Consider the following 21,900-nt stretch of genomic DNA (forward strand, 5'->3'; position numbering starts at 1 on the left):
GGCCTTGCCGGGGAGGAGGCGGGGCCAGGGCCTCCGACGCCTCCAGTGTCCCGCGAAGCCGGGACCCAGAGGCCGGGCCTGGCCGGTGCTTCTGTGGGCGCTGCTGAAAGCCCAGCTCTGCAGGAGCTACAGGCGTGAGACCTACCGGGACCCGCTAGCGGAATCGGGGCTGGGTGATTAGCAGAGCCGCTTGCGAGGCTGACCCTCTCCAGGATGCCCCATGTAAACCTGTATGTCAGTTACTGGCGCTTTAGCTTAAACCCAAAGGTCAATCTGAGCGAACCCTTGCTTCCCTCGCCTGCAGGGCGGAACCCCAAGGCGCATTAGCCCAGCGCAGCTGCTGCATTCTTGAGCCAAGACCACCGGCGCCTGCGCCTCCTCGAGTCCGCTGTCGCGTCCAGCTGGTGTAGAGAGTTGAAATCCCACTTTGGGCCGGGCGCGGTGGCTCACGGCTGTAATCCTAGAACTTTTGGGAGGTCGAGGCAGGCGGATCACTTGAGGTCGGGAGTTGGAGACCAGCCTGGCTAACATAATGAAAACCCCGTCTCTACTAAAAATACAAAAATTAGCCGGGCATGGTGGTGCGCCTGCAATCCCAGCTACTCTGGAGGCTGAGGCAGGAGAATCACTTGAACCTGGGAGGCAGAGGTTGCAGTTAGCTGAGATCATGCCACTGCACTCCAGCCTGGACAACAGAGCGAGACTCAGTCTCAAAAAAACAAAACAAAAACAAAAACAAAAAAACCGAAGAAAGAAATATGATTGGACCAGAAGGCCAATAACCTGAGTGGGGAAACCCAGCAAGGCCTGTCCATGTAGATTCTTCTTGGCCTCTCTCTGCAGCAGTCCTTCCTTCTGAGGATGGGGCAGGACTCTCTCTGGGATGGAGGGGTCTTAGGACCTGCAAGCAAACAAGGTAGGTCAGATAATTTATTTATGGCCAGTTTTTACCCAGAAACGTGTGGGAGAAGGTTAGAGTAATATTTTTGGGTTCGATGTCTGGCTTTGGGGGAGAAGGGCTCTGGTTTCTATGACCTGCATTGAGGAAGAAGGATTCTAGTTTCTATGGCTGGCCTCCGAGGAGAGTGAGGGGCCGAAGACAGGAGGGAGGGAGAGGGTCAGAGAGAGCTGCTCCTGAGGCCTGCGTTTTGGGGTATTGTTTTCTGAGACCCTGGAGTAATCAAGCAGCCACAGTAGAAAACAGTTCCATTTTTTCCTGTTTGCATAGAAAAGATTTTTTTTTAATTAAAAATAGAGATGGGAGGGTCTCACTATGTTGCCCAGGCTGGTCTCCAGCTGTTAAGCTCAAATGATCCTCCCGCCTAGGCCTCCCAAAGCACTGGGATTACTGGTGTGAGCCATTGCATCTGGCCACAAAAGACGGTTATAATTAGTTCTGCCACAAAGTTTCTCTCTTCATCTGTTTTCTTAAACTAAGACACTAGCTGAGGGCTGGGTTTTCTTTGGAAAAACCTGACCTCTTTCCCTTCTCTGCTTTCCCAGTCACACTAATTCACTCCAAATAGGAGCAACCTATGTGCTGTGTTCTCAGCCCTCCCCTCCACTGCCTCACAGTCAACAGTGTCAGGTGGAGCTGGGCCAGGAAGGTGACCTTCGACTAGTGACTTCAAAGCTCCCCTCACCGAGTCCTAGCCGGCAGAGCTACTGCTCTGGCCCTAGGATCCAGAAGGCTGAGCCCAAGGGAGGGCTGCTTTTGGGCCCCCCAGAGTCTGAGACCTCTGTCAAAGGCCTGGTCTTGGGCCAGCTTGTGCCAGAAAAGACCCCTTATCCCTTTGACTCTGTTCAGAATTCTGTTGCTCCAAACACAAGTAGAGATCATGGAAACCTCTGGCATTCGACCTTCCTGCCAACCTGGTATTATCAGGTGCCTGGATCTCAATGTCCACACCTGTAAACTGGAAGACTGGACCCCTGAAGATCCTTCTGGTTCAAACAATGAGACTTATGTATGTCAACCACCCACACTACCACCTCTGAAATGGTGGTAATGAAATTGCTGCCCCCCTCCCCCTACCAAGGACTCGCCCCTTCCTCTGCATGGTGGACTGGTATCTCAGAGGCCTGGCCAGAGGCAGCACTGGAGGTGTGTTCCAGAGTCTGGCCTTTGCCTGCTGAGGGATCAGAGAGGGAGCAGTTGTGTTCCTTGTAAGCACAGCAGCAGCTGGAGGCAATTGAAGCAAAATCTTTAAACTGCCTCTAACTGCCTGCCTCCCAAGCCCCAGCTCCATGCCAGCCTTTCCCATACAATCCCTGTTTGATGAGGCAGCTGATGCCAGCTCCATTGGCTCGTAGAGGTTTCCACACTTGCTCAATGGTGCACTGCTGGGAAGTAGTAAAACTCCAGTTCAAATCAACTCCAATCCTGTTGTTGTTGTTGTTGTTGTTGTTGTTGTTGTTCTTTCCAAGACAGGGTCTTACTCTGTTGCCCGGGCAGGAGTGCAATGGCATGATCACGGCTCCCTGCAGCCTCAACCTCCCAGGTTCAAGTGATCCTCCTACCTTAGCCTCCTGAGTAGCTTGGACTACAAGAACATGCCACCATGCCTGGCTAATTTTTTTTCTATTACTTTTTTAAGGAGAAAGAGGGAGAAACCACAGCCCCTATTTATTGTGCTGGTCTGGAATTCCTGGTGATGGTAACTATTGGCTCTGAAAGCTGCTGCAGAGAAAGATGGTGTTTAAAGGAAAGGGGCTCAGATCCTCCCGTTTGGGGTCAGTGGAATTGAAAATTTCCACCCCTCCACATTTTCAATCAAACCCTAATTTGTCGTTGAATTTAGGTCATGTGCAAGTTCCCTGTGGAGGCACAAAAATTTGTATTACTCCGTCCCTACCCTCTGGGAGCCAGACACACATGTATACAATCACCATAAACGCAGGCACAAGAGGAAAGTGTCTGCTGGGTGTGGTGGTTCACACCTGTAATCCCAGCACTTTGGGAGGCCAAGGCAGGAGGATCCCTTGAGCTCAGGAGTTTGAGACCAGCTTGGGCAGCAGAGTGAGACCTTAGTCTCTATTAAAAAAAAAAAGAGAGAGAGAGAGAGAGAGAGAGAGAAAGAAGGTGTCCCAAGAGGAGTGTAGATGACACTTGAAGCATCTGGCAAGGAGAAAAGCACCTTGGATGCAGGAGACCCTGGAGAGCCTGGGAAGGAGCATCCATCTAGCTGCCTCTTCAAAGAGCTCTAAGGTCTCGGGGGAGGCTGGACAGGACAGCTAGGAGTGGTCAGGGACTCACATTTCTTTTTCTTTTTTCTTTGGAGACAGAGTCTTGCTCTGTTGCCCAGGCTGGCGTGCAGTGGCGGGATCTCGGCTCATTGCAAACTCTGCCTCCCAGGTTCAAGCAATTCTCCTGTCTCAGCCTCTCAAGTAGCTAGGATTACAGGTATGCGCCACCACGCCCAGCTAATTTTTGTATTTTGAGTAGAGACAGGGGTTTCACCATGTTGGCCAGGCTGGTCTTGAACTCCTGACTTCAGGTGATCAGCCCGCTTCAACCTCCCAAAGTGCTGGAATTACAAGCATGAGCCACCGTGCCCAGACTCCTTTTTTTTTTTTTTTTTTTTTTTTGAGATAGGCTGGAGTGCAGCAGTGTGATCTCAGCTTATTGCAACCTCCACCTCCCAGGTTCAAGTGATTCTCTTGCTTCAGTCTCCCAAGTAGCTGGAATTACAGGCACAAGCCACTACACCAGCCTTTTTCTTTTTTTTCTTTCTTTTTTTTTTTTTTTTTTTTTTTGAGACAGGTCTCACTCTGTTGCCCAGGCTGGAGTGCAATGGTGCAGTGGTGCAATCTCAGCTCACTGCAGCCTCGACCTCCCGGGCTCAAGTGATTCTCCCACCTCAATTTCGTGAGTAGCTGGGACTACAGGTGCATGCCTGGCTAATTTTTGTATTGTATGTAGAGATAGGGTTTCAGCATGTTTCCCAGGCTGTTCTGGAACTCCTAGGCTCAAGTGATCCTCCCACCTTGGCCTCCCAAAGTGCTGGCATTACAGGAATGAATCCCGCAGGTGCTCACATTTCATCCAGCCAACACTCCAGGGCATTCATTTTGGGGTGTGCAATAGGCAGACGGTAACATCTGGCAACAGTGGTGAGAGGGTATTGGGATCGAGCCTGGGGAAGGGAGACAAGAGTTCCTGAGCCAGGGACAGGCCTGACACAGGGTGCTGGCAGAATCCCAAAGAGGGGCAGGACTCCAGAGGTGGCGTAGAAGAGATAGAATCAGCAGGAATTGTAGCTGGTTGGACATGGGGCATGGCGGGGGGAGGAGTCAGAGTGACTCAGACTTCCATCCCTGGGACTGGAAGAATGGCACAGCCATTATTAGAAATCGGAGAATAGGAGGAGGAGAGGGTTGTGGGAGAGGCGTTGACAGCAGAGCTATTTATGGTCATCTCCAAACTTATTTCCCTGCCAGCTGTCTGTGTCCCCTCCCCCACCCAATCTGCCCTACCTGCTGCTTCCAGCACTGTCCTCCTAAAGCCCAATCCTGAGCAGCTACTCCACAGCTCAGATACCCACAGGAGCTTCCCACGCCATACACAATCAACTCTGAACAGCTTCTAACAGTCCATGGCCTCCACCTCCCTCTCCTCTCTTCTGCTATTTCCCCCTCCCAAGGATCCCTAAATGTAGCATTCTCCTGAATTGTCACTGCCTCTGTGCCCTTGCGTTGTCCTCTCCCTCCACCAAACAGGTTCTCTACTGCCCACAGCCAGACCCAACCCACACTTGGTGGCTGCTATGGACTGAAGTGGTTTTTTCTCTTTTTTTTTTTTTTTTTTTTTTTAGATGGAGTCTGTGTCACGCAGTCTGGAGTGCAGTGACATGATCTCAGCTCACTGTGACCTCCACCTCCCAGGTTCAAGCAATTCTCCTGCCTCAGCCTCCTGAGTATCTGAGATTACAGGTGTGCACCACCATGCCCAGGTAGTTTTTGTTTTTTTTTTTTTTTTTTGAGATGGAGTCTTGCTCTGTCACCAGGTTGGAGTGCAGTGGCATGATCTCAACTCACTGCAACCTCCACCTCCCAGCTTCAAGCGATTCTCCTGCCTCAGCCTCCTGAGTAGCTGGGACTACAGGCACCTGCCACCACACCCAGCTAATTTTTGTATTTTTAGTAGAGATGGGGTTTCACCATGTTGATCAGGCTGGTTTCGAACTCCTGATCTCAGATGATCTGGCCACCTCTACCTCCCAAAGTGCTGAGATTACAGGCGTGAGCCACCGTGCCCAGCCAATTCTGTTTTTTAAACCACCCAATCTGTGATATTTTCGTTATAGCATCCTGAACTAAGACAATGGCCAAGTCCAAGCCCACCTTCACAAGCCTGCACTGAGGGTAGGGTGCTGCAGGGACAACAGCATTCATTTACCTGAGTCATCATGTAGGGTATCCAACGCCCCAGACCCCTCCAATAAAAGAGCACAAAATCTATTCTGATTTTAGCTTTGGAAAGTGGACATCAATGGGGTTGAGAAGCAAATTTGAAAGATTTTAAAATACTATTTAATTTCTTGAAATTTTCTCTCATCACTTAAGTTAATCCTAAAAAATACTAATATTCTTAAAAATTCCTAATATTAATAAAACTAGGGAGCCATGAGCCATTTGCGGTGGCATGCACCTGTAATCCCAGCTACTGGGGAGGCTGAGGCAGGAGGATTGCTTGAGCCCAGGAGTTTGAGGCCAGCCTAAGCAACATAGCTTAATCGAGTTAAAAACCAGAGAGCCAGAGTTGGGGCCACAGGAAATGATTAAAAGCCATTAAAAAGAACCAGGTGCTGGCCAGGAGTGGTGGCTCATGCCTGTAATCCCAGCACTTTAGGAGGCCGAGACAGGTGGATCACGAGGTCAAGAGATCAAGACCATCCTGGCCAACATGGTAAAACCCTATCTGTACTTAAAAAAAAAAAAAAAATTAGCCAGGTATGGTGGTGAGTGCCTATAGTCCCAGCTACTTGGGAGGCTAAGGCAGGAGAATCACTTGAACCTGGGAGGCGGAGGTTGCAGTGAGCTGAGATTGCTCCACTGCACTCCATCCAGCCTGTCGACGGAGCAAGACTCCATCTCAAAAAAAAAAAAAAAAAAGAACCAGTTGCAACATTATCATATTGCAGCAGATTCCTAGAGTATACAGATTTCATCCAATTTGCAGAGATAATTTGTATGATTCAAGGTCTCATTGCCTGGGCAAGTCAGTAGTTAACCTCTCTGAGCCTCAGTTGCCTCATCTGCAAAATGTGGATAATAACAGCACCTACTCCTAGGGTAATTCTGAGAATTAAATGAACTCACGCAGAAAAAATGCTTAGAATGGTACCTGCCACATATTGAGGGGATCTGCTGCTAGTGATGTCAATATTATCAGATCATTCATATCTATAATGCACCAGTTTTTATTGTTGTTGTTGGTTTTGTTTTGCTTTGAGACAGAGTCTTGCTCTGTCACCCAGGCTGGAGTGCAATGGCGTGCTCTCGGCTCACTGCAACCTCCACCTCCCAGGTTCAACCAATTCTCCTGTCTCAGCCTCCTGAGTAGCTGGGATTACAGGCATGCGCCACTATGCCTGGCTAATTTTTTGTGATTTTTTTTTTTTTTATGGGATTTAGCCATGTTGGCCAGGCTGGTCTTGAACTCCTGACCTCAAATGATCCACCCGCCTTGGCCTCCCAAAGTGCTGAGATTACAGGTGTGAGCCACTGTACCTGGCCTACATGGTACCAGTTTACTGAGCCCCTGTGACATGCCAGTCCTAACCCAGGGATGGACAAGAGGGCATGTTCCTTTCCTGAGAAGACCTCAGTCCACTGAGCAACATGGGAAATGAATGCATCAACAGATATTTCAAAACAGTGGATTGGCCAGGCATGGTGGTTCATGCCTGTAATCCCAGCATTAAAGGAGGTCAAGAAGGAGGATTGTTTAAGGCCAGGAGGTTGACACTGCAGCCATATTTGTGTCACCACCCTCCAGCATAGGTGACAAAATAAGGCCCTGTCTCAAACAAGAAGAAGAAAAGAATGAAAGAGGGAGGGAGGGAGGGAGGGAGGGAGGGAAGGAAGGAAGGAAGGAAGGAAGGAAGGAAGGAAGGAAGGAAGGAAGGAAGGAAGGAAGGAAGGAAGGAAAGAAAAGGGGAAGGGGAAGGGGAAGGGGAAGGGAAAGGAAATGTAATGGTGGTTACATGTTATTACATTGTCAAAACCCCTAGAACTGTACAACACAATGAACCTTAATGTTAACTATGGACTATAGTTAATAATAATATATATCAGTATTTTTTCATCAATCATAATAAGTATAACATGGGTAAAATATTAATAGGAGAGACTATGAAGGATGGGCTAGGGTAGTAGGATGGGTATATAGAACTCTATGTATTATTTTGCTCAATTAGTCTGTAAATCTGAAAATGTACTATTAATAAAAAAACAAAGTATTAATTATTTTCCGTACTTTTTTTCAAAAGGCATTAACAATAATCTAATGGTGCAGGGCATTCCTTTTGAGCAAGGAAAGAAGAAAGTAAAATGATTTTTAAATAGTTATCCTTGTGAGATTTTGATTTGTGGTATGTTTATGAAGTGTTGGACAACGGGTGAGGGTATTGGATTTGAGACATAGAATGAGGCCAGGCATGGTGGCTCACACCTGAAATCCCAGCACTTTGGGAGGCCAAGGTGGGAGGATTGGTTGAGGCCAGGTGTTTGAGAGCAGCCTGGGCAACACAGCAAGATCCCATTTCTGAAAAAAATAATAATTTAATTTAATTTAACGTAAAAAAATAAAAAGAATGGACCGGGTGCGGTGGCTTATGCCTGTAATCCCAGCACTTTGAGAGGCTGAGACAGGTGGATCACCTGAGGTCAGGAGTTCGAGACCAGCCTGGCCAACATGGCGAAACCCTATCTCTACTAAAAGTACAAAAATTAGCTGGGTGTAGTGGCAGGCAACTGTAATCTCAGCTACTCGGGAGGCTGAGGCAAGAGAATCGCTTGAACCCGGGAGGCAGAGGTTGCAGTGAGCCAAGATTGCACCACTGTACTCCAACCTGGGCAGTAGAATGAAACTCTGTCTCAAAAAATAATAAAAATAACAAAAAATAAAAATAAATAAATTAATTAAAAGAATGGAATAAAACATAAGGAATACATCAAAAAAATTTAAAAATGAGGTAGGTCGATGTTTGCTGACATCAAAAGATGTTCTGTGTGCCAGGTGTGATGGCTCACACCTGTAATCCCAGCACTTTGGGAGGCCGAGGAGGGTAGATTGCTTGAGTCCAGGAGTTTGAGACCAGCCTGGGCAAAATGGTGAAACCTAGTCTCTACAAAAAATACAGAAATTAGCTGGGCATGGTGGAATGCACCTGTGGTCCCAGCTACTCGGGAGACTGAGGTGAGAGGATCACTTGAACTCGGAGGCAGAGGTACTAGTGAGCTGAGATCGCACCATTGCACTACAGCCTGGGTGACAGAGCGAGAGAATGATACCCTGTCTCAAAAAAAAAAAAAAAAGTTACATGATATAATAAATTAAAGGAGAAAATTGCAGAGAAATAACCATATGTACACACACACACACATACATGAAAAATTGAAGACACTTAAACCAAAGAGTATGAGGGAGGGGTGGGATTACGCAGGACTCTCAATTTCTACTTTATACAGTTCTGTGGGGTTTGAATGTCATGTAACAAGCATCTATTACTTTTATAACCAGAAAAAAACAATTGAGATATATATTGTTTATTTTAAAAACAAACAGACACAGCCAGTCTCAGTAGCACATGCCTGTAATTCCAGCTACTCGGGAGGTGGGAGGATTACCTGAGCCTGGGAGGCAGAGGTTGCAGTGAGCCAAGATCATACCACTGCACTCCAGCCTGGGCAACAGAGTGAGACACTGTCTCAAAAAAAAAAAAAAGAGTTTAAATGTAACACAGTACAAAATACTCATTATTTCAAATTCTACCTTGCAAGTAACTTTTAAGAAACTATCACTCATGCATTTTGTTACAGGAAATGAGTGCAGTCAGTTCTCTGTAACCAAAGGGGTCTGCATCCATGGATTCAACTAACCATGCATGAAGAATATTCAGACAAAATATTGCTTCTGTATTGAACATGTACAGACTCTTTTTCCTTGTCATTTTTCCTAAACAATATAGTATAACAACTATACGGCTATTTACATTGTATTACATATTATAAATAATCTAGAGATAATTTAAAGTATACAGACAGGGCTGGGTGAGGTGGCTGATGCCTGTAATCCCAGCACTTTGGGAGGCCGAGGTGGGCGGATCACCTGAGGTCAGGAGTTTAACACCAGCCTGGTCAACATGGTGAAACCCCATCTCTACAAAAATACAAAAATTAGCCAGGCGTGATGGCGGGTGCCTGTAATTCCAGCTCCTTGGGAGGCTGAGGCGGGAGAATCACTTGAACCCAGGAGGCGGAGGTTGCAGTGAGCTGAGATCCTGCCACTGCACTCCAGCCTGGGTGACAAAGCAAGACTCCATCTCTAAATAAATAAATAAAGTGTACATACAGATATTTGTCGGTCATATGTAAGTACTACACTATTTTATATCAGGGACTTGAGCATCCTGAGATTTTGGTATCCGCAGGAGGTTCTGGACGAATCCTCTATGGATACCAAGGGACGGTTGTATCCTCAATATCTGAAAAAACTATGAAAATTCTCCCCCCGCTTCCTTTTACAGCTGTGTGAGGCTGGGTTTTCTTCATATACTTCAACCCAAACAACATAACAGCAACATGAATGCAGAAGCAGCTATGAGAATCCAGCTACTTTCATTAGTCAGATATTGAGAGAATTGCAAAAATGTAAACAATGCAATTCTTCTCATGAAGTTTTTTTGGAAACTAGTTATTTTTAAATAAATTAATATTTCTTTTATTGTTTGTTTGTTTGTTTTGAGACAGAGTCTCCCTCTGTTGCCAGGCTGGAGTGCAATGGCGCGATCTCGACTCACTGCAACCTCTGCCTCCCGGGTTCAAGCAATTCTCCTACCTCAGCCTCCCGAGTAGCTGGGACTACAGGCGTGTCCCACTACGCCCTGCTAATTTTTATATTTTTAGTAAAGACAGGGTTTCACCATGTTGGCCAGGATGGTCTTGATCTCCTGACCTTGTGATCCGCCCGCCTCAGCCTCCCAAAGTTCTGGGATTACAGGCGTGAGCCACCACGCCCAGCCTAAATAAATATTTCTAAAACATATTCAATTTTAACTTTTAACTCAGTAAATATGGTTATATATAACCCATAAATGCAAAAGCTCTTTGGAATCCTCAAAAGCAGTGTATGTAAACGGATGCCAATAAAACCACCTCTGCAAAACTTATAACGGTGAGAGAAATACAATATAACTGACTTCATCTTGCTTCTAACCTCACAAGCTAACTGCCCTTACTCATTCCTGGGCATAGGCCAAGCTAACTATGGGAAGAATTTTGTTTATAGTTTAACCTTAAAGCAAGGATTAGCCTGGTGCAGTGACTCATGCCTGTAATCTAAGCACTTTGGGAGGCTGAGGCTGGAGGATCACTTGAGGCCAGGGGTTTGAGACCAGCCTGGGCAACAGAGTGAGACCCTGTTTCTACAAAAAAAAAAAAAAAAAAAAAAGGAGAGAGAGAGAAAAGAAAGAAAAGAAAAGAAGGATGAGGAGGATAATAATCCTTTCCCAAAACTAACCCCCATCATGTTTGGAACTGAAATTGCCTTTGTAAAGCTAATGAAAGACCTCGAGTTTAGAATCATGGGAGGGGTCTGAATTATGCTAAACTGTAGGCATACTTGCTTTTCTATAATTGCTTACTGCTCAGAGGTCATATAGATTTGTAAGTAACTGCTGGAGGTCACAAGATTTGTAACTTCGCTAGTTGTTCCTATAGATAATATCACTATTGTAAACCTAAGGCTGGTGTGAGATATTTCTCACACTTTTGCATTCTGGCAGACCAAATGACTTCACCCAGACCCATGACCCACACCAAGGGGCTGACTCCACCAGTCCTGTGACCCCACCCAGAAACTGACTCAGCACACCAAGACAGTTTAAACATTCCTATATTTCATCCCCAGCCAATCAGCAGCACTAATTCCCTAGTTGTCCCCTGACTGTCAAATTGTCCTTAAAAACCCTTGCCTCTGATTTCTTGATGAGATGGATTTGAAGAACATCTCCGGTCCTCCTTGCTCAGCACCCTATGATTATTAAACTCTTTCTCTACTGCAGCACCTTCTGTTTCAACATACTGGCTTTTTCTGTGCGGCAAGGAAGAAGAACCTGTTGGGTGGTAGCACTGAAATAAAAACATTTGAGAATAATTATACTAGAACAGAGTAATTGCATCTCAACAAAAGTGGAGGCCACATGATCATACACAAGATATTTAATATTTATACATGTCAAAAGACAAAATTACAATAAATGTATAATAAAGATCTCAATTGCCTTTATGTGTGATTCTAGAATCAGGCAACACTTTATTCCATAACATAGAATAAAAGTGCTATAATAAGCTGAGCAGAGAAGGTTGGCCTTTTTTTTTTTTTTTTAAGACAGGGTGTCTGTCACCCAGGCTGGAGTGCAGTGACACAATCACAGCTCACTGAAACCTCGATCTCCTGGGCTCAAGTGATCCTCCCACCTTAGCCTCCTCAGTACTCCCCAGTAGCTGGGACTACAGGCATGCAGTACCGTCATACCTAGTTGGTTTTTTTTTTCTTGGTAGAGATGAGGTCTTACTTTGTTGCCCAGGCTGGTCTTGAAGTCCTGAGTTTAGGCAATCCTCCTGGTCTCAGTCTCCCAAAGTGCTGGAATTACAGGCATGAGCCACCACACCTGGCCATGGAGATTGGCCCTATAGACAGAGAAGGGCTGAAGAAAGCAGAAACAAAGAACAAAGAGTGCATTACAGTTGAGCCTTGAACAACACAGGTTTGGACTGTGCAGTTCATTTACTTGTAGATTTTCTTCTTTTTCTTTTCTTTTTTAGACTGAATCTCGCCCAGGCTGGATTACAGTGGTGCGAACTCAGCTCAATGCAACCTCCGCCTCTCAGGTTCAAGTGAATCTTGAACTAACACAAGAGAATCGCTTGAACCTGGAAGGTGGAGGTTGCAGTGAGCTGCCATTGCACCATTGCAGTACAGCCTGGGTGACAGAGCAAGACTCCATCTCCAAATAAATAAATTCATTAAAATAAAATCAAATTACTGTTTCTTGTAAGGCAGGGAAAGGAAGACAGAACAAAATAAAAATAACTGATTAGTTAACAGCAGATTATTTTAGGCTACTTTTTTGTGTAAGGACTTTATTATATCAATTAAAGATTTACACTGGTCTGTTTGGGAAATCCACTGTCCCTTCCTTCTGATTTCTTCAAAGGTCAACCAACAGCTTAGTATGGGTGTGGTGAAAATGGAACTGTAGCATGGGTGACTCCATTTTGATTTTCAATCTGGTCTGTTAGCGCAGGAACTTTGTCCAAAATAATGGGCTCCTATAATTTTTATTTAATATACTGTATAATATATAGTCCATATTAAGTTTCCCAAATTGTCCCAATAATTAATGTAAGCATATTTTTAAATTACAAACACGTAGGATTTAGGAGCTCTCTTTTTGATAGTGATTTTATATTTTATTGCACTAGGTCTTGCTAAAGAAAAAATGATTCATGATACTTGTTAAAGATGGCGAGGCAGGTTTTATCCAAGGTGAGCTATGGTGATAGGTGTAGGGACCTCTGTAATGGGGTCTTGTAGTGGGGGAGAGAGTGAACTCAATTCCAACTCCAACAAGGACAAGTGGGGATCTATAACCAAGGAGTGGGGGGTTGGGTGTCAGTGGATGGAAAACTAATACAAAGAAACATCGAGGATAAAAGTGCTTCTGTTCTGGCTAAACTGACTGATAGCATTATTGCTGAAGGCAGGCCAGGGTGATAAGATATCAAGGGGGGGTCAGATACCAAGGTTGAGGCTGGCCTGTCTTTCTTTCTTTCCTTCTTTCCTTCTTTCTTTCTTTCTCTTTTTGAGACAAGGTCTCACTGTATCACCCAGGCTGGAGTGCAGTGGCACGTTCTCGGCTCACTGCAGCCTCGACCACCTGGGCTCAGGCGATCCTCCTGCCTCAGCCTCTGAGTAGCTGAGACCACAGGCATGCATCCTAATTTTTTTGTATTTTTTGTAGAAATGGGTTTTTGCCATGTTACCCAGGCTGATGCACCCACCTTGGCCTCCCAAAGTGCTAGGATTACAGGCACAAGCCACAGTGCCTGGCCTAGATTTTGTTAAACTGACTTAGCAGGTCATTTGCTCAAACTGGATTCTACAAAGATAGAGAGAGAACCCGAGGTCAGGCCTATGGAGGCGGAGGACTCAGAGGAGGCTGACTGAAGTTTTGGCCAAAGGGAAGTCTTTGTTAGTTTATAATATGTCCTCTTTAACATGTATTGACTCTTCTTTAGTGGTCCAATGCGTGGTCTAATGTGTAAGTTCCAGGTGTTTTCGTTTTGTTGTTGTTTGACACAGGGTCTCACTCTATCACCCAGGCTAGAGTGTGGTGGCATGATCTCGGCTCACTGCAGCCTTGACCACCTGGACCCAGGTGATCCTCCCACCTCAGCCTCCCAAAGTGCTGGGATTACAGGCGTGAGCCACTGCACCTGAACTTTGTGTTTTAAGAGATTGAGCCTTGCTATGTTGCCCAGGCTGGACTTGAATTCCTGGGCTCGATTAATCTTCCTGCCTCAGCCTCCCAAATGGCTGGAATTACAGGTTCATACCACCACACCCAGTTCTAGGTCTTCCTTTATTTGTTTTTTATTTTATTTTATTATTATTATTTTTTCTGAGATGGAGTCTTGCTCTGTCACCCAGGGTACAGTGCAGTGGTGCGATCTTGGCTCACTGCAACCTCCGCCTCCCAGGTTAAAGTGATTCTCCTGCCTAAGCCTCTGAGCAGCTAGGATTACAGGCATGCGCCACCATGCCTGGCTAATTTTTGTATTTTTAGTAGAGATGAGATTTGGCTATTTTGGCCAAGCTAGTCTTGAACTCATGACCTCAGGTGATCTGCCCACCTCGGCCTCCCAAAGTGCTGGGATTACAGGCGTGAGCCACCGCGTCCGGCCCTAGGTATTCTTTTTGTTGTTGTTGTTGTTGATGATTTGTTTTGTTTTTAGCAGAGACAAGCACTTGCTATGTTGGCCAGGCTGGTCTTGAACTCCTGGACTCAAGCAATCCTCCCACTTCGGCCTCCCAAAGTGTTAGGATTACAGGTGTGAGCCACTACACCCAATCTTTTCTGATTTTTTTTTTTTTTTTTTTTTTGGCATGGGGAGAAGCATTAGAGTGCAGTGATAACATCACAGCTCATTGCAGCCTTAACCTCCTGGGCTCAAGCAATCCTTCCACCTCAGCCTCCCTAGTAGCATCACTGAAATCTATGTTCTTATAAGTTTTTATAAGCTATTTGTTTCTAAGAGAGGTGTTAAGGCTGCCCAGTGTGATTGTGGATGTGTTCATTTCTCTTGATAATTCCATCAATTTGTGCTATATGTATTTTGAAGTTTTCTTCAGTGTTATGCTCATACCTGTTATATTTTTCTAGTAAATTACTCCTTTTATCATTAAATAATGATTCTCTTTATACTCCAATCTTGCTTTTTGCCTTCAGATTTATTTTGAACTGTTGTATATTACTACACCAGCTTTACTTTGGTTGGTATTTACCTGACACAACTTTTTTGATGCCTTTTACTTTTAATTTTTTCTGTTGCATATTTTATGTTTATCCACACATAGCTGAGTTTTGGTTTTGTAACATACTTTGAAAGTCTCTTTTTTTTTTTTATCTTTGATACAGAGTCTTGCTCTGTTGCCCAGGCTGAAGTGCAGTGGCACAAACTTGGCTCACTGCAACCTCCGCCTCCCAGGTTCAAGTGATTCTCCTGCCTCAGCCTCCCCAGTAGCTGGGATTACAGGTATGAACCACCTCAGCCAGCTAATTTTTGTATTTTTGGTAGAGATGGGGTTTCACCATGTTGGCCAGGCTGGTCTCAAACTTCTGACCTCACGATCTGCCCACCTTGGCCTCCCAAAGTGCTGGGATTACAGGTGTGAGCTACCATGACCAGCTGAAAGTCTCTGTCTTTTATAAACATATTTACACTGTTCACATTTATGGAGATTGCTGAATATTTTTTACATTTCTATCTCTTTATTTGCACTTTCTATTTGCCATGGTTTTCTTTTGCTTATCTATGTATTTATTTATTTCAGAGACAAAGTCTCACTCTGTTGGCCAGGTTGGAGTGTAGTGGTGTGACCATAGCTCACTGCAACTTCAAGCTTCTAGGTCAAGGGATCCTCCCACCTCAGGCTCCCAAGTAGTCGGGACTATACACCCATGTTACCATGCCTGGCCTTCTTTTGCTTCTTTTCACATCCTTTTAAGCTTTCTATAGGATCAGCCAAGATTTCTTTATTCTCGTCTACCTCCCTTACTGGTATGGAAATGATATGTTCTATTTCTACCTGTTTAGTTTAAATTCAGACTTGGGAACCTACATCTATAATCTGAGCACTTTGGGAAGCTGAGGCAGGAGGATCACTTGAGGCCAGGAGTTTGAGACCAGCCTGGGCAACATAGCAAGACCCTATCTCTACCAAAATTGAAAAAAACAATTAGCCAGATGTGATGGCACACACCTGTAGCTACTCAGGAGACTGAGGCAGGGAGATCCCTTGAGCTCTGAAGGTCAAGGCAGCAGTAAGCCATGATCACACCACTGCACTCTAGCCTGGGTGGCAGAGCAAGACCCTGTATCAGAAAGAAATAAAGAAAAAGAGAGAGAGAGAAAAGAGAGAGAGAAAGAAAGAAAGAAGGAGGGAGGGAGGGAAGGAAGAGAGGGAGGGAGGAAGGAAGGAAGGAAGGAAGGAAGGAAGGAAGGAAGGAAGGAAGGGAGGAAGGAAGGGAGAAAAGAAAAGAAAAGAAAGAAAAGAGGGAAAGGAAGGAGAAATTAAATTCTTGACTTTACAAAGTTTAAAACTCATTTTATTTATCCTTCTTAAAAATATGAGAAACTTAGATTATTTCTCTCCAATTCTCCCATCTTTCATTTTATTAGTCTGTAATATTTTAGTTCCAGTGGGCGTTCTAAGCCTCCTCATTTTTTTTTTCAAGTAGATTTATAAACATGTTTGCACCTTTCTTTCTTTTTTAATAGAGACAGGGGTCTTCCTATGTTGCCCAGGCTGGTCTTGAACTCCTGGGCTCTAAGGGATCTTCCCACCTCACCTTCCCAAAAGTGCTGGGATTACAGGTGTGAGCTACCGCACCCAGTCACGCCAGTTTCTTTACTCAGCATTGCGTCTTGAATTTCACTCCTGCCTCCTGGGTTCAATTTCCTAATAACCAAAAGGTGTCATTCAACAGGTCTTTTAACAAAAGCCTGTGAGTAATTAAGCTTTTCTGTTTCAACTTGTTTTATTTTACTCTCACCGCTAAGGTCTAAATGTCTCAGAATTCATGTGTTAAAATTTAATGGCTGGGCCAGGTGTGATGGCTCATGCCTGTAATCCCAGCACTTTGGGAGGCCGAGGCAGGCAGATAACTTGAGGTCAGGAATTCAAGACCAGCCAGGTTAACATGGCAAAATCCCGTTTCTACTAAAAATACAAAAAAAATTAGCCAGGCATCATGGCACACGCCTGTAATCGCAGGTACTCTGGAGGCTGAGGCAGGAGAATCGCTTGAACCTGGGAGGCAGAGGTTGCAGTGAGCCGAGATCATGCCACTGTACTCTAGCCTGGTCAACAGAGCGAGACTCCATCTCAAAAAAAATAAATTAATAAAAAATAAATTAATGGCCAATGAGATGGTATTAAGAGGTGAGGCCCTAAAGGCTGAGACAGGAGAATCGCTTGAACCTGGGAGGCAGAGGTTGCAGTGAGCCAAGATCGTGCCTCTGTACTCCAGCCTGGGAGACAGAGAGCAAGACTCTGTCTCAAAAAAAAAAAAAAAGAAAAGAAGAGAAAACATAACATTACCAGCACCCCAGAAACCGTCATTAAGTGCTCTCTTAGACATTATTTTTCAAAGTTCCCCAAAGGTCACTACTACTATCCTAACTTCTACTAAAATAATTGATTTTTCTCATTTTTATTTTTATGTAAATAAAATCATACAGTATATACTCTGTTGTGTCTTTTTCTCCACATTACATCATAAAATTCATTCATGTTTTTGCATGTAGCTGTAATTTACTAATTCCGTTGCTACCTAAAATTGCATTTTATGAACCTGCCATAATTTTTTCTACTATTTGCATTCTACTATTGATGAACATCAGGTGTTTACAGTTTGGGGCTATTACTAATGATGCTTCTATGAACGTTCTTACACTTATCTTCTGTACATATATACAAAATTCTGTGGGATAATACTTAGGAGTGAATTACTGGGTCATAGGCCATACACATACACATATGAAGTGTTTAGCTTTAATAGACACTGCCAATTTTTCAAATTGATCGTCTAATTTATATTCTACCAGCAAAGTAAGAGAATTTCAGTTTCTCTACAGCATCGATAACAGTTAGCATTGTAATTCTTTTCAGCTTTAGTTATTCTGGTGGGTATAGTGGGAGCTCAGTGTGATTTTTTTTTTTTTTTTTTTTTTTTTGAGACGGAGTCTCGCTCTGTCGCCCAGGCTGGAGCGCAGTGGCCGGATCTCAGCTCACTGCAAGCTCTGCCTCCCAAGCTTACGCCATTCTCCTGCCTCAGCCTCCCAAGTAGCTGGGACTACAGGCGCCCGCCACCTCGCCAGGCTAGTTTTTTGTATGTTTTAGTAGAGACGGGGTTTCACCGTGTTAGCCAGGATGGTCTCGTTCTCCTGACCTCGTGATCCGCCCGCCTCAGCCTCCCAAAGTGCTGGGATTACAGGCTTGAGCCACCGCGCCGGCCTCAGTGTGATTTTTAAATTGCATTTCCCTGGGGACTAATGAGATTGAGTTCCTTTTCATATGCTTATTAGCCATTTATTAGCCATTTGGATATTCTCTTGTGAAGCGCCTGTTTCAAATCTTTTGCCTATTTTTCCATTGGCTTTTCTGCTTGTTTGTGATTTGTAGGAGTTCGATATGCATTTTTTTCTTTCTTTTTTTTTTTTTTTTTTTTTTAGACGGAGTCTCACTGTGTTACCCAGGCTGAAGTGCAGTGGTGGGATCTCGGCTCACTGCAACCTCCATCTCCCAGGTTCAAGCAATTCTCTTGCCTCAACCTCCCCAGTAGCTGGGATTACAGATGTGTACCACCACGCCCAGCTAGTTTTTGTACTTTTAATAGAGACAGGGTTTTGCCATGTTGGCCAGGCTGGTTTTGAACTCCTGACCTCAGGTAATACGCCTGCCTCGGCCTCCCAAAGTGCTGGGATTACAGGCCTGAGCCACCACACCCAGCCTTGATATACATATTGATATGAGTCTCCTTATTTATTTATTTTTTTTTTTTGAGACAGAGTCTTGATCTGTCACCCAGGCTGGAGTACAGTGGCGAGATCTCAGCTCACTGCAACCTCCATCTCTGAGGTTCAAGTAATTCTCCTGCCTCAGCCTCCCAAGTAGTTGGAATTACAGGCTCACGCAACCATGCCCAGCTAATTTTGGTTTTTTGTTTGTTTGTTTTTTTAGTAGAGATGGGGTTTCACCATGTCAGTCAGGCTGGTCTCAAACTCCTAACCTCAAGTGACCCATCTGCCTCAGCCTCCCAAAGTGCTGGGATTACAGGCGTGAGCCACAGTGCCCAGTTGAGTCTCCTTTTTGGATGTTTGTGTTGCAAATGTCCTCTTACTCAGTGGCTTGCTTTATATTTTAACACATCTTTGGATGCACAAAAACTCTGAATTTTAATGTAGTCCAACTTATTGACCTGAGAAAAGAAAAATAGCTCAGAACAGTCTATGTGAGGTATACGAAATTGATCAGGCCCCAAGAGACTTGAGTATGGGACTTCAGTCACAGCTCCCCATGCCCTCCCACATTCATGCCTGGGGCAACTGTTTAAAAGCATTTTTGCTTTTTTGTTTGTTTGTTTGTTTGTGGGGTTTTTTTTGTTTTTTTTGTTTTTTTTGTTTTTTTTTTGCCTTTTCTGTTATCTTCATGTCCTGGAATTTCTGATACAAAAAAATCAATGGCTAGCTAATCAATAGCTTATGTTATTTTAATGTAAATTCTTGGTAGACCATTTAGGGACGGCTTCCCCTTTTTTCCTTTAAAAACGCATCTGTGGCCGGGCGCGGTGGCTCAAGCCTGTAATCCCAGCACTTTGGGAGGCCGAGATGGGCAGATCACGAGATCAGGAGATCGAGACCATCCTGGCTAACACGGTGAAACCCCATCTCTACTAAAAATACAAAAAAAAACTAGCCGGGCGAGGTGGCGGGCGCCTGTAGTCCCAGCTACTCAGGAGGCTGAGGCAGGAGAATGGCGCAAACCCGGGAGGCGGAGCTTGCAGTGAGCTGAGATCCGGCCACTGCACTCCAGCCCGGGCTACAGAGCAAGACTCTGTCTCAAAAAAAAAAAAAAAAAAAAAAAAAAACCCATCTGTAAAGACTGCTAATTGGAGCATTTATTCAGGGCAACTTGAATCTGTGCTCCTGGGTTACAGTCCTCAACTTGGCCCAGATAAACTCTCTATTTTTATAAATGATTTTCCCTCGCTTTCTTCCTCTAGGTCAACATATCTTTTGTTTTTGTTTGTTTGTTTTTTGAGACAGAGTCTTGCTCTGTTGCCTAGGCTGGTGTGCAGTGGCATGATCTCAGCTCACTGAAACCTCTGCCTCCCAGGTTCAAGTGATTCTCCTGTCTCAGCCTCCTGAATAGCTGCGATTACAGGCATTTGTCACCACACCCAGCTAATTTTTGTATTTTTAGTAGAGACAGGATTTCACCATGTTGGCCAGGCTGGTCTCAAACTCCTGACCTCAGGTGATCCACCTGTCTTGGCCTCCCAAAGTGCTGTGATTACAGGTGTGAGCCACCATGCTCAGCCAACATATCTTTTATGTTTATTATTTCTATGTCCTATGTAATAAATCTTTTCCTATCCCAAGATTGTGAAGGTATTCTCCTACAGTATCTTCTAGAAGACTTATGCCTTTTTCTTTTCTTTTTTTTTTTTTTTTTTTGAGACGGAGTCTCGCTGTGTCACCCAGGCTGGAGTGCAGTGGCACGATCTCGGCTCACTGCAAGCTCCGCCTCCCGGGTTCACGCCATTCTCCCGCCTCAGCCTCCGAGTAGCTGGGACTACAGGCGTCCGCCACCTCGCCCGGCTAGTTTTTTGTATTTTTAGTAGAGACGGGGTTTCACCATGTTAGCCAGGATGGTCTCGATCTCCTGACCTCGTGATCCACCCGTCTCGGCCTCCCAAAGTGCTGGGATTACAGGCTTGAGCCACCGCTCCCGGCCGACTTATGCCTTTTTCAAAACTCCTATAGGCCAGGCGCGGTGGCTCACACCTGTAATCCCAACACTTTGGGAGGCTGAGAAGGGCAGATCATGAGATCATGAGACCATCCTAACTAACACAGTGAAACCCCATCTCTACTAAAAACACAAAAAATTAGCCGGGCGTGGTGGCAGGTGCCTGTAGTCCCAGCTACTCAGGAGGCTGAGGCAGGAGAATGGCGTGAACCCAGGAGGTGGAGGTTGCAGTGAGCCAAGATCGCGCCATTGCACTCCAGCCTGGACGACAGAACGAGACTCTGTCTCAAAACAAACAAACAAACAAACAAAAAACTCCTATAATATCTTCCTAAAGTACAGAAGTTTTGGACTTTTTAAAAACTTTTACAATGATACCTATAATCCATCTAGAATTGATTTTTATTCACCCTGATTTCAGGTATGTTTAAATGTGAAAAACAATGTGTTCTCAAGAATTGATAAAATAGCTATTTTTTTTAGCCTTCATTTGTTACTTAATACTTTAGGGCATTTTTCTCTGCCATTAAATATTCTTCTACAAGATATTTTTAAATTGTAAATTGGCAAATTGCCATTGTATATGCTTGTGGGTTACAAAGTGATGTTATGGGTGGAGCTCCAGTAATTTCAACACTTTGGGAGGCCAAGGTGGGAGGATTACTTGAGTTCAGGAATTCAAGACCAGCCTGGGCAATATTGTGAAACCCGCATCTCTTAAAAACAAAAAACAAAAACTAAAGTATGTTATGATTTATGAATACAATGTAGAAAAATTAAATCAAGCTAATTAACATATCTGTTACCTCAAATGCTTATAATTTTTATAGTGAGAACATTTGAAATTTACACTTAGTGACTTCAAAATGTATAGCACATTATTATTTACTATATTCACCATGCTGTGCAATATATCTCAAAAAAAAAGAAAAAACTTATCCTCCTGTCTAATTGAGGATTTGTACCCTTTGACTATCATTTCTCCCAAGGTTTTTTTTTTTTTTCTTTTACTAGAAGCCTAATAGTCCATCATCTGCCTCTCCCTGGAGCAGGGGCTCTGGAATCAGTCAGGTTAATATTCTGTCCTCATCTCTTACGAACTATGTAACTTTTACTTTTTTTTTTTTTTTTTTGAGACAGAGTTTCACTCTTGTTGCCTCCCAGGCTGGAGTGCAATGGCGCAATCTCGGCTCACCACAACCTCCGCCTCCCAGGTTCAAGCGATGCTCTCCTGCCTCAGCCTCCCAAGTAGCCGGGATTACAGGCATGCACCACCACGCTCGGCTAATTCTGTATTTTTAGGAGAGACGGGGTTTCTCCATGTTGGTCAGTCTGGTCTCGAACTCCTGACTTCA

General features: G+C 44.6%; 1 long non-coding RNA gene across 1 annotated transcript in view; it reads left to right on the forward strand.

Moving 5' to 3' along the window:
* The first annotated feature begins 44 nt into the window (after positions 1-44).
* Positions 45-21,900, forward strand: part of LOC135971900 (uncharacterized) — a 36,926-nt gene continuing 15,070 nt past the window's right edge. Inside the window, exons 1-2 of the long non-coding RNA XR_010588271.2 lie at positions 45-230; positions 844-916. This is a non-coding gene — a long non-coding RNA (uncharacterized lncRNA). The remainder of the gene's footprint in view (positions 231-843; positions 917-21,900) is intronic.

This window comes from Macaca fascicularis, chromosome 7 (genome assembly GCF_037993035.2).
Source record: "Macaca fascicularis isolate 582-1 chromosome 7, T2T-MFA8v1.1".
Lineage (NCBI taxonomy): Eukaryota > Metazoa > Chordata > Mammalia > Primates > Cercopithecidae > Macaca > Macaca fascicularis.